Here is a 14598-nt window from a genome sequence, read left to right as displayed (position 1 = left end):
ACTCCCATGGAATGAAATGTTCAGATGGAGAGGGACTTTGTAGTCACATATATTTGACCCTGAGAGTGAACCTCAACTTTGGAACTGATTGCCAGGCCTTTGACTATTAGAAGACTCCTTACACAGCAGGAAATCCTTTTCTTCTCCACACCCACTGGGTTGAAACATCTTACTTGGTAAAAATATTCTTCTCCCAAATACATTTACTATGTTTTATGTATTCTCCATCCATGATTACTGAGGAAATGTGGAAATTAATTTGTCTTTGGTTAATTGGCTTTAATGGAAAGAAAAAGAACATTTTTTTCATCTATCCAAATTTAATATGACAAGTTTAGCAAAAACTTTTAAAGATGAAACAACATGGATGTATTTCTCTATAAACATCAGCTATAACCCTTTTCAAACTTGTAGAGTTTCTCAGAACAGAACTGAACCTACAAGATGAGTCATTTGTTCCCAAACTCAAATTTAACACACCTTCCTTGGATTTCCATCCATTGCTGAGTATGGTTTCTAAGAATGGTATGACATGGTTAATGTTAGGTCATTGTTCTGTGAGTCAGAAGTCCTGGGTTCTAGTCATTAATGACTTACTTTGTGGTGTTGGGTTAATCACTTAACCTTTACAGTTTCATCTTCTGTAAAACATGGAAGATAGGCTTAGTGCTAATGTTTGTTTCTACTCTAAATGCTTTAGATATTTTATCTCGGTGACATGGCTCATGACCATGCTCTGATAGAACTAGCGATTGCAAAAATGGTGATTATAAGGTGAAGGAACCTGGAAGTTTCAGCCTGGGAAGTAAAATCAGGGGATGTTGTCAAAGCCAGACACTGGGTTACCACATGTCATAGTTGGCTTGGGATGCTATAATAAATGGGCCATAGAATGGGTGGCTTAAACACAAACATTTATTTCTCACAGTCCTGGATGCTGGGAAGTCGGAGCTCAGGGTGCCAGCAGGCTTGGCGTCTAGGGAAAGCCCACTTTCTGGTTGACAGATATCTTCTTTCTTGCTCGGTCCTCACATGGCAGGGAGAGAGCAATATCTAGTCTCTTTCTCTTCTTATAAGGACACTAATCCCATCACGGGGCGTCCATCTACCCTCGTGATCTCATCTAAACCTAATTCCCCCCAAAGACCCTCCATTCTAATAACATCCCTTGGGGGTTAGGTTTTAACAAATAAATTTTGGGGGAAATAAACATTCAGTCCATAGCATCATATGAGGAAATGGCAATGAGTGACAGATGTAACAGAGACATGCATAGAAGCCATGGACTATTCCAAGGCTCAAACAAGCTAGTCTCAATTGGAAGACAAGCAGAGGGATGGCAGAGTTGAGGATAGGAAATCAACAAGACTTGTTCCTGGGGGATTTCTTTAAGAGCCATGAGCTCAGATCTGTGTAAGGCCTTACCTCTCTTGGTGTTAAGAAGCAGACTTCTGGATAAACCTGACACTCTGCCCTTGAGTCCCTTCTTCAACCAGGCTAGGGTGAGGAATGGGTTTCATGCCATGATGACAGGAGTGGAGGCCTCACACAGATTTGTGGGTATCAATAGCCAGGTGTGCCCTTGAATCATATTCCTTTCTGACAACAACAACAAAAAATGTGGCCAAGTGCCTATTGCCTGTTGAACCTAATGGTGTAGTTGAGAATTGTCTTCATTGCTATGGGTTGGAACCCTGATAGAGATTACTGTGACATATTCTTTGTCTTTGTGAAGTGGGCATGTGTGGAATGCTGGATGTCCTTGGAGGAATGGCAGAACTTGAACTATAAGGAAGATGACATTTATGAGGAATAATATCAGAAAATTTATCTAACTTTGTAAGTAGAAAGTAAAGCAGAAGTGGCACAAGAATGGCCAGGTATTACCTCCTTAAAGAAGGGGTGAAAGGGTCCCTCGGGACTTGTCTGCCCACGGGCATCAGACTTATATACTAAAATTATGTTTACTTCAGATCTCCCAGAGTTTGAAGTGGGCCTATTTGAATTTGACACGTAATCACTTTTATTAAGACAGAGCAATGAATGTATTACACATTTGGTTACTGTCTGGAAGAAAAGGCATGAAATTCAAGTTAGAATAAAGCACATTTTTTATGGGTATGTAGTGGATCTCATGGAGCATGAAATTTTTGGGGAAGCCAGTATTACAGAATCTTCTTGAGATTCAGACTTATGCCTTATCATCTGACTGGAGGTGAGGTTCAGAAAAAGCTTACATCTTGACAAGTAGTGCATTAAATAGAGCATTATAGCACTGGTTGATGAACCAGATGTCAGAAATTGAGACTTGGTAGTTGGAATGTGAGGCTAGGAAATTTCTTTGCAAAGAGGGACACTTTAATGGAGCTACCAGGATAGCCTAAGTTCTGACAGTGAAGTGGGTCCTCTTTGTGAGAAAGTGCTGTGGAGTAAGGGTGCTTATGACCCTGAGATTAGAGATGACCCATAGCAAAACCAAGGGACCAGAGACCTTGGACTTGTGAAGGCAGTGCCCATACCTCCCAGGGATCCTTCATCTGAACATGTCATTCCCAGATCTCCCTGCAGTGGTCTTAGGAACCTGAGTCCTAGTTGAGACTCTAATGGCTCTTCCCAGGTCCTGCCAGTTTAGTGGGCCTATTACACATTTTTCTTCAGGAAGGATATAGAGATAGAAATGTAACTAGAAGTTCCTCAGTGAAAGAGAGCTCTGTGTGATCACAACTGGGACAGTAGTTTAAAGGATAGCCCTATTGATATTGACCACTAATGCCAACTACAGCAGAGTATACTTGGGATTCTCTGAGAAGTGTCAAGTCATAGTGGAAATTACGTAAATTTATTTAGGACGGTAATACATATGTATTAGAATATACTATATAGTATACACTGATCTGGGTATGGAGCTTGAATTTTGAGAGCCAGATAGATGCAAAGTCCACTTTTGGGAAATTTAGAATCCAATTTTCAAGCCAAACAGATCTGGGTTCTGCCAATTCCCAGTCTGATACGTTGGAAAATTTACTTAATCTTTTGAATGTCAATTTTCTCACATGTAAAATGGCGATTTTAACATTGTTCTGCATGACTGCCAAGTGGGTTAAATGAAATAACATCTTTCAATGTCTGATAAAGCATATAATAACAATCAGTAGCCATAATTATTTTAACTATTAAAATTTGAACTAAAAAAAAGATTTGAAAGTACTCTATTGGCTTTTCCTTCTTCATAAAGGGCATAATTATTAATCAAGTAGCATCATTCACATTTTGATTCCCCTGTTTGTTTGTTTGTTGCTTTGTATCCAACCTGTAAGCAAATTCCATTATTTCTACTTCAAATTATATCTCAAATTCATTAATCTCTCATTCTCCATCCAAATTAATGAAAATACCATATGCTGTTATATAAAGTAAGAATTTTAGCCATTTAGTGTTGATACAATCTAGGCCACTAGCCTTTAACTAGCCTCATTGTCATCACTCTTACCTTCTTACAACACTTTCTCTGCAAAACAGCAGCCAGAGTGATGAGTGATAGTTTTACCATACATGTCAGGTCATGAGGGCCCCTTGCTTAAAAGTGTTCAGTGGATTTTTTAAAGCACTTACCATTCTAATCTGAACTTGATATCATAACCAGACTTCTCTCATTCTCTAATATTTCATCTCATACCACTTCCCCTCACTAACCCCCATCCCTGCTTCCTCCCACCTTCCTTCAGCCTCACTTTGTTTTCAGTTCCAAGAACACACCAAGCTCTCTGCCATCTCAAGGCCTTCTTACCTGCTGTTCTCTCTGCCTATGACTCTCTTCTCTACTCTCTTGGCAGAACTACCCCCTTCTTAATTTTCCACTTGTAGCCTTAACTGAACTAGCTCATCAGTCTGCTCAGACTTCTTCCTAGAACTTGCTATGATGTGTTTGTGTTTGCTTATGCATTCACTTCTGTGATAATGAAATTCTTTTCTGTTCGTTTTTAAATTCCTACTTCCTGGCTCATAGGAGGCACTCATTAAACCTTTTTTTATGGTAAATAATTCCAGATGAACTAATCATTCATTGTAAACCTGCCTTGGTAGAATGATAAGACATAAACACCTCAGTTTTGTTGTTGAACACTGTATTTCTGAAGATCTATGTGACTTAGTATGGTGCTGGCTGCCTCCCTACCAGTGAAGTGTTCCTGTGTCAGCCAGTTGTGTAGACCCACTTTCTAGATTAGCCATTTCTTCCTTCTGTGCCATTAACTGGGAAGTTTAAAACACTTGGGAATATTTCCTTTTTAGTTACCATTCCTAATATGGCGATGGAACTGTGAGGAGCAGAGTGAGGCATTCAAACTGTGGTTTTCTTTCATGTTAACCATTCTTAAAAATAGGTGCAATGACAAAGGATTCATGAGCAGGAGCATGGGCCTTGGTTTGGGGGAATGTATGATGTAGTGGTGGAGCAAAGGACTCTGGAGTCAGGTAAACCTGGACTTGAATCTCGGCTCTGTTGTTCACAAATCATGTTGATGCAAGGTAATTTTGCTGAATCAATTAGATAATTTCCCTAATGTGAGTCCCTAATAAATTAGCAGCCATTTTTACTCTCAAAGAACTTTAGGTCAAGCTACTGATGTTTTTATAAACTTGTTGTCAGCACAAGAACAGTTTATAAAAATATCCATCGCTTGACCTAAAGTTCTTTGAGAGTAAAATAAAGAGAATGGGAAGAAAGGCAGAATCCTTTCTTGTCTAGGTTTTCACATCTCTTTTCTCTGCCCTAAGTCCAGAATTCACCCTGCCAATTAGGTAAGCAGTAAATAGAATGTCTTCTACCATTAAATAAACTCTGGTGAGGTTCAGATTTCACTGTGAGTAAGCACTTTTCAGTATAAAATCCCAGAATATAGAAGAACATCAGAGAACCACTAAAGCTTCCTAAAACAGCAAACAAATAAAAGCGAACAACAAACAAAACTTGTGATTGAAAGGAAAAAATAGAAAAGCAAAGAGTCCTTTAGTCATTTTGTTCTTTTTTAAACATATATTTTTAATTTATTTGGAGGAGATAAAGTTAGACATTCTTCTGGCAGTAATCTAGAGTTATGCCAAATCAATTACCCACCCCAACCCCATGTCTCTAGAAGCACTCTTTGTCACCTGGTGGCTCTAATTAACAAAAACAAATGTTTTCGGTGTTGTATTGTATATCTTTCCACTCTGAATTACAAAATAGCTTTCTTGATGTTCTTTTAGTTGTTTTACAAAGAATTGGCATTAAACCCATAGATAAATTTAATTTTGTAATAATGACCTAACTACCTAATTCGCAATTGTTTTACTTTCCTTTGGATTTACATCTTTTGCATATCTAAGTATGAGGACATATAATATAACTAATAAAATGGTGATTTATTCAAAAATTAGTCCAAAATTAATTTTATTAAGGCCTTGTTGACTCAATGGCAAACAAGATAATGTTGTTCTTTTTAATTCAGTGTGTTAATTTCTGCAAAACAAGCCCTTTCCCTGATGGAGGGGCAGAGATATGTTGAAGTTGTAGTGATGACATCAATGGCTACAGCTTCAACATATCTCTGCCCCTTCATTTACTATAGTTTCAAGAGATGCTAAAGTCTCTGGTCCTTGCTTATTTCTATGACTAACATCTGTTGCTGTGTGAAGGGAAATTTTGAATGAATGCATGCAATCTTCCTTTTTTTGCTACTGTCCTAAATATAGCGTCTAACATCAAGTCTGGGGAAAGAATTTGGCCAAAGAGATATCCTGAGGTTATTTTTAGGAAGTTGCTGCTTAGGGAAATTAACTAATGGTAAGAAAGTCTCTGGTTTCTATCTCTGTAGATATTCCATTAGGAGACACATGCATCTCTTCAGCATCTTGTTTTCCTACCCCGAGGGTGTTCCACGTCACTCCCTATCTTGTTAGAACATTAAGCAGAAAGAAGCTTGAGGCAGAAGATAGCTAATGCAACCTTTCCATTTGATCCTGTGGTTTTTCTGCACAGAATTTTATTCCAGGTTATTAAGGGGAAGTTGTTACTGAGGGAAAAGCTTAGGCTTTGCCAAAAATATACCAAGGATTACTAAATTCATATGTAGAAAATAGAAAGTGGGAATAAAATTGGAAAAGTCCTGGCAGATTTCTCGGTAGCAGACTTCATCCTTAAAAAGCAGAATTTCATCCTGCTCTTCTTGGTGGCATACTTTCTCATCGTGAAATTATAACAAAATTGCTTTATTTATGCACCTCTCTTTCTAAAGCCTAACCGAGTGTCTGACAGGCAGATGACATGTCTAATACCACCCTCATTGTATGGAAGGGAGATATGAGACTGAAAGCTATCACTACCCTGCCAGGACAGCATTTCTAAGCGTTTACTAACAACCATTTAGGCTGCATCTATGCAGTTCTCACAGAAGGATAAATGCCAGAAGTTCACTGAACGATCCAGGTGTTTCAAATACATGGTTGGTTTATTTTTTTAAATAAGTAATGCCTTCTCAGATAATTTAAATTTTTCATTTGGAGTTTTATCACTCTGCAGGCAACATAGATTAGGAAGGTTTTTCTTTTTCATGTCCTACCTATTTTATTTGCTAGCTTCTTTTAGATACTAGTAGGCATATTTAGAGTAAATATAATATTTTGTCCAGAATCAGGATGGATGACTTAGCAGGTATCAGATATTAACAGAAAGTTTCCTACAGTGCATAAAAATCACTTCACAAAGACGTCCTCCAGAAAATTAAATAAGGTACCTAAGGTTTTTAATTGTAACTACCCAAATTTCATAAAACAATCATTCTGTAACCCTTCCACGTGATATTATAATGGGCAGGGGATGCTGAGTATAACTTAATACTTTCTGTGATGGCTACTCAAGTACATCCGTGTGGGTGTGCATTCCTCATTGCAAAGCACAGATGCTTCTACTTCGACATTTGAGTTTTATTTGTCTTCTCTCCTGCAGTCGGCTGTCACCTCTTATTGCTGTAAGAAGTGATGTGTTCAGGGAAGTCAGATAATTAAGCATGATAAGAATTGTAGGAGCCTGAGTCTCATGTTTAATTATATGTTTAAAAAGAATCCATAAGCCTGGCCAGCATGGCTCAGTGTTGAGCATCAACCTATGAACCAGGAGGTCATGGTTTGATTCCCGGTCAGGGCACATGCCCAGGTTGCTGACTCAATCCCCAGGGTGGGGCATGCAGTAGGAAGCTGATCAACAATTCTCTCTCATCATTGAGGTTTCTCTCCCTCTCCCTTCCTCTCTGAAATCAATAAAAATATACCTAAAAAAAAAAAAAAAAAAAGAATTGCTGACCAAAGGATATGGTCTTAGTAAAGTGTCCCAATGAAAGTAGTTTGGATCCTCCTTTGTGTCCAGTACATGTTACTGTGTTCCTGAAGGCCTCCTAGTCCTTATCTTGTTGCTGGAGGTTGGGTGTCGGCCAGGGGGAGGTGGAATTATGGTATCCAGTTTGTCGATGAGCCATGTTCCTTTCCTCTGTTTGGTTTATTGGGACATTAAAAGTAATTCAGGGCATTTAATTTTCAGTCAATGTCTCAATTATGCATTCATGATGGAAATGGCAATGTGGAGAGAAGAATGAATATGGTAGATTCTTTTCATTTTAGTCATATTTGTAAAATACTTGGTGGAATTTATGAACAAATTATTGCTTGTTTATATACAAATTATTGATTATTCCTTCCAAACAATATGAACAATATTTGAAAGACATATGGAAGATAAAATAAGGCCTCTGAATTAAGACATCTAAATTTACATATCAAATATGCTGTTTTTCGCTGTGTGCTTGTAGGAATGTTGCCTTAGTTCTGTCATTGGGTTGTTGTGTGAGTAGCTCAAAGGAGTTACTATGTATAATTTGCTAGAACTGCGACGGGCCTGGAGTATGCTCCCTGTGTTAGTCTTTGAATGAAATGAAGGGTCTGGTATAGATATTCCATAGCAACAATCTTAAACATCATATCTGAATTTATTAAGCCCCCAAAAATGTGAGCCTTACACCCAAAGCAAGAAGTTATAAATCATGCCAGAATAATGAGAATAAATTGGGCCTGTGTCAGGAAAACAGGTACATTGGTGATCCTATCTATAACATTGCTTAAATATTTATAGCAATAAATGGCAAATAAACAAAATATTTTTTAAAAGGTCACTACGTTGTCCAACTATTATTAGAGAGAATAATCCTCCAGAAAGTTACTGTTGTGTCCTCTTTCCTTTCTCTCTTCTTTTCCCTCTGCAATCAAGCATCTGCTTTCTTATAGGCATGTCTTCTTCCCCTTCTGTTCTTTTCTGCCTAAATGACTTAGATACCACTTTACAGAATCAGGTGATGTTTGTCCCTAATGTTATTGAAATTGGTGTGTTTTGCTCCTGTTGGCTCCTTCATGAAGGATGCTGGTTTCAAGGGAACATTTGGGGCCCTGCAGAGTTTATACCACAAAAAGAAATGACACAGTTCCTCTCCGGCTTTCCTTTCCCGTACCAATTTTGGCTTTGTTTTGTCTGTGTGACCAATTATGTATGTACTTTTGATGTGTACAAGTAAACAAAAATGTGCTTAATACACTGAAATGATTAGACTATTATTGTTGAGTACTAAAATGAAAAAAAGTCTGAGATATCTCAGGAATATTATTCTATTATGTAGTTCAAGTTGAGTGTTTTTGTTCAGTTGTTAGTTTCTAATTGGCTTAGGACAAAATCCTATCTAAAAAAAGAGTAATATACAAATTGACCATTACTCCAACACACAAGATGGCTGCCCCCATGTGGTCAAAGATGGCTGCCCCCATGTGGCCACAAGATGGCCTCCACAAGATGGCCAGCAGGGGAGGGCAGTTGGGGGCAACCCAGGCCTGCAGGGGAGAGCAGTTGGGGGGACCAGGCCTGCAGGGGAGGGCAGTTAGGGGTGACCAGGCCTGTAGGGGAGGGCAGTTAGGGGTGACCAGGCCTGCAGGGGAGAGCAGTTAGGGACAAACAGGCTGGCAGGGGAGCAGTTAGGCATCAATCAGACTGGCAGGGGAGTGGTTAGTGGGTGATCAGGCTGGCAGGCAGAAGTGGTTAGGGGCAGTCAGGAAGGCAGGCAGGTGAACAGTTGGGAGCCAGCAGTCCTGGATTGTGTGAGGGATGTCTGACTGCCCGTTTAGGCCCGATCCTACTGGAGGATCGGGCCTAAACGGGCAGTCAGACATCCCTCAAGGGGTCCCAGATTGGAGAGGGTACAGGCTGGACTGAGGGACACACACCCCCCATGCACGAATTTCGTGCACCGGGCCTCTAGTTAAACTATACAGATAAATACTTTAGGGAATAGCCAAGTGATTGGTATGTCCACCTGTATCTTATGTGAAATTATGACAGAACATGAATTGAGAAAATGAATGAGTGACTCCCCCTCTGTTCAGCCGAGGGTGTAGCAGTAAATGTTGATTTACAAAAACATAACACTAGGCACTGTTTGAATAATTGGCAATGAAAAGAACTGCATATATTGATTACTGGAAGTAAAATTCATAGACCATCAGCTACAGAAAGAAGTAAAGGATAAAAAAAAAATGTAGGTGCTTTATCTTAGGTCAACCATTAGGGTCTTTAACCAAGAACCCAGGGCTTTTGAATCATTTTCAACATTCTCATTATCACATTATGGTTGTACTTAGTAACTAAAATTAAAAAATCCCTCCTAAAAATCATTAACCACTGTGAGCATAAATATTAATAGCCACTTATTTGTGTTTCTGAATTAGACCACTGGTGCTAATAGCCCCTGCCATATAGGAGCTGCAATACATATAGGTCAGTGGTTGGCAAACTGCGCTCACGAGCTACATGCTGCTCTTTGGCCCCTTGAGTGTGGCTCTTCCACAAAACACCACATGTGGGCGCACATGTACAGTGCGATTGAAACTTCGTGGCCCATGTGCAGAAGTCGGTTTTCGGCTCTGAAAAGAAATTTCAATCGTCCTACTGTTGATATTTGGCTCTGTTGACTAATGAGTTTGCCGACCACTGATATAGGTTATCTGAATGAATCATATAATCATAGGTAATTTTTACTTTCTTCTTTGCGCTTTTTATAATTTCTTAATTTTTACATTGATTGGGTATTGCTCTTGAAAATTCTTTAAGATCTGATAATATAAATAAAATTGCAGGAACAGTAATAAAAAAAGAAAAATAGTCTATTAGCTGAAATCACAGTAAGTTTACATTGAGTTTGAATCTTCTGATATTAAAACTTTGAAGAGACTAATACAGATGCTCAGATTTCTCTGTGAAAATGCTAAGCAGTTTGATCTGGAATTAAGGGAAGCTGCCTGAGAAGGTGGTGAGGCTGCACGAGGCCTCATGGATATGTGACCAGCTTCCTCCTCCTGGAGGTTAAGTTCTCTCCACTCCATCAGAGAGGCCACTAGGAAGCAGTAATGAGCTCTTCCAAGTCACTAGGAAGTCAGCTCAGCCCACCTCCCATATCAATTCCAATTAGCCATATAATAATACATATTTGGTGGTGTTATTCTTATCCCTTTACATACTTCTGAACAAGAAATCACACACCCTCAAAATGCTTGAAAACAATCACCAAATAAGAATAAGTAGTCCCAGAAAATCTGATTTCCGTATGCAGGGCTATGGGGTTAGCTAGGTACCCATAAAGTCTGCCTGCTTTAATGTAACTGGACCAAAAGAAATGGAACCTTGGTTTTCTGAATGGATGTCTTTCCAAACTATTTTACCTTGCCAAACTTTGTTTATTAACTTTTTTTCAATTTCTAAGAGGATAAAAAAATCCTATATTGTTCTTCACAGCTCACTCGCCTGACAGACCTAACCTCCCTCCTGTGTAGTTCTGTGCATTGCACTCTGACTGCCCCAACCTGAGAAAATGAATGAGTGACTCCTCTGTTCAGCCTAGGGTTTACTCCAGCTGGCTAGCCTCTCCTGTGTGTATGGATTCTGTCAGCAGGCTTAAATTAAGATATTAACTGGCAGTTATTTATTAATTTTCACCAAGAACAATAACTTGACGATATGTCAACAGTTCGGAAGGGTTTTCACTAACATTTTTCACACTGGACTTAAAAGCTGGGACAGGCACGTGGGAGGAAGCGAAAGTACCAGTGGTGCTTATTGGAGCGGTCCAGCTGGAACAAAGACTAATGCATTCAACACAGAATATGGAAGAAAAGATACACTCACACACACACACAACTGATCATACTTTATATCTGCATTTCCCTTTTAAGGTGTCCCTCACAGTATTTGTGGTTATTATCATATTTTTTTCTCATAGTGTAATAAAGCAGACATTATACTTCCTTTCTTTACAGAAGAGCATGGGTTAAATTATAAATACTGAGCAAAAGCTATGTCTAGGTATTGCAAAATTTTACAGAAATTATTCCTTTTACTCTTCACAGCAATCCTGTTAAGTGAATAGGAACACCCCAATTTACAGATGTGGAAACTGAGACCAATTAACTTGCCTAGACCAAGGGTGGCAGGGCCAAATCAAGCATTCAAGTTTCCTTTCCTCCAATTTAGTATTCTCTGCTGTACAAATGTAAATGTTCTTTAAAAAATAGTGAGTACATAACAGCAGAATTCATATCCATCAGGCACGATTTTCTGCCAGAATCACAGTGTTTACCTGAAGGAAAATGTGCTCATAAACAAAGCAGAGAGTGCAGCTGGTGCTTACATCTGGGATGATTAACTGGCAGACACAGTATTTTTGCCTTCAATTGCAAACTGAAGGCAGCAAAACCTCATGGAAATGGGGTTTTTCTCACATGGGACAAGGTGATCTGAATGATATAGCAGGGAAAGGCTGCATATGGGATTATTATGTATCTTTTGTAACTTCTAAAATAATGTTCAGTGTATCCTATACCTTTGAACATATGAGAAGTTATGTATTGTATGCATATAAACCTACATACAAATATACATTTAGCTAAAAAATAGAATATTTGTTTTAGTGAAATATAAACAGTAGTATAAAATATTTATAGTAAAGAGGAGGAGATTCAGGGCTGGGGGAAAACATATGGAAAAAAAAACACACCACCAAAATACTTAACTATAACACTTAGCAATGTCTATAATAACTATTTGAAACTGCCAGATATAGAGCATAACTCTAATTGTTTATCCAGCTTTTCAAAGACATGTTTCTCTCCCCTTTTGTCCATTCTTGGTGGGGAAAACTTTTCTCAACATGATTATTAGTCTCACATTTGATTTTAGGATTATATCAATGGCAAAGGTGTCTTGGTATTTGAAGGACATACTACACTTAGGAAAGGGAGCATCCCTCACCCTCCTCTTAAGGAAATGCTGAAGTGACAGACCAGGCTATGCCTTTTCCAGGAGCACTGTGACTGCACTTACTAGCAAGCTCAGATAGCGGTAGTCAAGGGAGAAAGACTTATGGTAATAGTAACAGACATATAAATGCAGTGCATTGCGTTAGATTTATTTTTAATGACATAAATAAAAACTAATCTGTAAAATAAAGGCTCCTTCTCTCCCCTCCCCCATACTTGCAAATTAACCATCTGCATAAACCCAGCTGTGGTGGGAAGGTACCCGCATGGTATTTCCAGACTCAGCAGTTAGGAATAGCATGCCAAGGTGGGATATTGAGCAGTGTGTTAGAGGAACAGAACCAATAGTATGTGTGTGCTGTATATAGTTAGAGATTTATTTTGAGGAATTGGCTCATGTGAGTATGGAGGCTGGCATGCTGAAAATCTGCAGGGTGGGCCAGCAGGATGGAACAGAGAAGAGCTGATGTTGCTGTTTGAGTTCAAAGGCTGTCTCTCCGCTGGCAGAAATCCCTCTTGCCCAGGGGAGGTCAGTCTTCTGTTCTGTGCAGGCCTTCAAGGGACAGCATGAGGCCCACCCCCATTATGCAGGTCTTACTCAAAGTACACCAATGTAAATTTCATCCGCAAATACCTGCACAGAGACATCTAGAATAATGTTTGATCAAATACATAGGCACCATAGTCCAGCCAAGGTGATACATAAAATTAAACATCTCAAGTCCACCCCTCATCAATTGGGCACCCCTACACATCTCCTTTAACAATACTTAATCTCCAAGTAGAAGAAGAGGGAAGCTCCTTCTCATTTATTTTACTGTCTTCCAGGGCTAACTAATGCCAACTTCCATGAGTGAATAGGACAAGAGTTGGTTCACAAAACAAAGATTGAAGGGCAGTTCACTTGAATCCAATCAGCAGGGTAGAGATTGAAAAAGCAAACTGAATTAAAACTGTTAGAAGACAGGCTTGTTCTAAAACAGGATAACGTATCTCATATACTATTGTTAGGTTATAGGATAATATTGGGAAAAACAGACTCTACACATTCTCTTCCAATAGAAATATATTTACTGAAAGCTTGGGAAAGCTAAGCTTATGGTCTGATAAGGTCAGGCCATTTTCCTTGGATCCCAAAGTCCAATAGAAGAAAGTTGAAGTTGTTGGGGATTTGGTATTCCACTCAGACAAGAATACAGATGTTCATAGCTGTGAATTATGATCTTTTGCCCAAGAGGCTCTTAAATTCTTAGTAGTACTCCATTTCTACCTGAGGAGTGGAGACACCATTAGATCTTAAAGCCTCTGGTCAACCTGGATTGGAACCACAGCAACATGTGGGTTTGGATCTCACAAAGGACCTGGTATTACTGATGGAAGGAATCTCTCTTGAAGGGAGAATATGGATGCCAGTAAGAGAAACTCATCAATTAAAATCCTGGTGAAAATTACTAAATCCAGTTTCACCATGTTAACTTAAGCAGAGAGGTGATGATCCTGAGGGCATCCCTTATCTCCATGTACAGGAGGTGTTTCTCACCATGCTGTTCTTATTCTTATGTCTTGTCATGGAAAACAAAACACCCCCCCCCCCTAAAAAAAAAAAAGAAAGAAAGAAACAACAAGGAGCTACACCATCACCCTAAAGTATGTCTTTAGGATTTGAGGTTCAAGTAGGAGGACATGAGGGTCACAGAATGACACATGTCAAGTATTCTCTCCCTGTTGTCAATCCTCTTTCAAGAACATTGCTACTGCCTGACCACACACATGTCCCTACTTATAGTATCTGCTTTAAGATCCGATTTAAGTATAGATGGTATAAGTAGAATAAAATAAGCTTGCTTTTTAAAAGAATTTCCCATATTTCACAGTTGTTCTATATATAGTCACATTGTATATTCTAAAATATATGTTTAACTGTCACATGCAAATATATTTCAACTTTTAAAACTTAAACTGCATGCTTGTAGTCTCTATAAGTAAATATATATGTTAATGGCACAGTATCCCCAATCCCGCCCCCACCAAAAACTAAATAAAGGGCAAGTGAATAAATAAATAAAATTGTTCAGACTGCTGACCTTCCTGTCAACAAAGGTGATGTGAATTACATGAATCTGTTTTCCAGCTGGAGACACGGGCATAGCCAAGAGTATGTTATGCCATTAAATTAACACCACTAACCATACTCAGAGCATCAGCTGTGTTAAAAAG

General features: G+C 38.9%; 1 protein-coding gene and 1 long non-coding RNA gene across 2 annotated transcripts in view; one reads left to right on the top strand and one right to left on the bottom strand.

Moving 5' to 3' along the window:
• NRG1 (neuregulin 1) overlaps positions 1-14598 on the top strand; it is a 993276-nt gene that overhangs the window by 390979 nt on the left and 587699 nt on the right. The window lies entirely within an intron of this gene.
• On the bottom strand, positions 898-1659 carry LOC114233246 (uncharacterized). Its single transcript, XR_003619392.2, has 2 exons — positions 1426-1659; positions 898-1027 (listed from the first exon to the last, which is right to left on the bottom strand). It is a non-coding gene; the product is annotated as an uncharacterized LOC114233246 (long non-coding RNA).

This window comes from Eptesicus fuscus, chromosome 8 (genome assembly GCF_027574615.1).
Source record: "Eptesicus fuscus isolate TK198812 chromosome 8, DD_ASM_mEF_20220401, whole genome shotgun sequence".
NCBI classification, from domain to species: Eukaryota; Metazoa; Chordata; class Mammalia; order Chiroptera; family Vespertilionidae; genus Eptesicus; species Eptesicus fuscus.
Note: the sequence above shows the minus strand (reverse complement) of the source record. Positions and strands in the feature narration are given on the sequence as shown.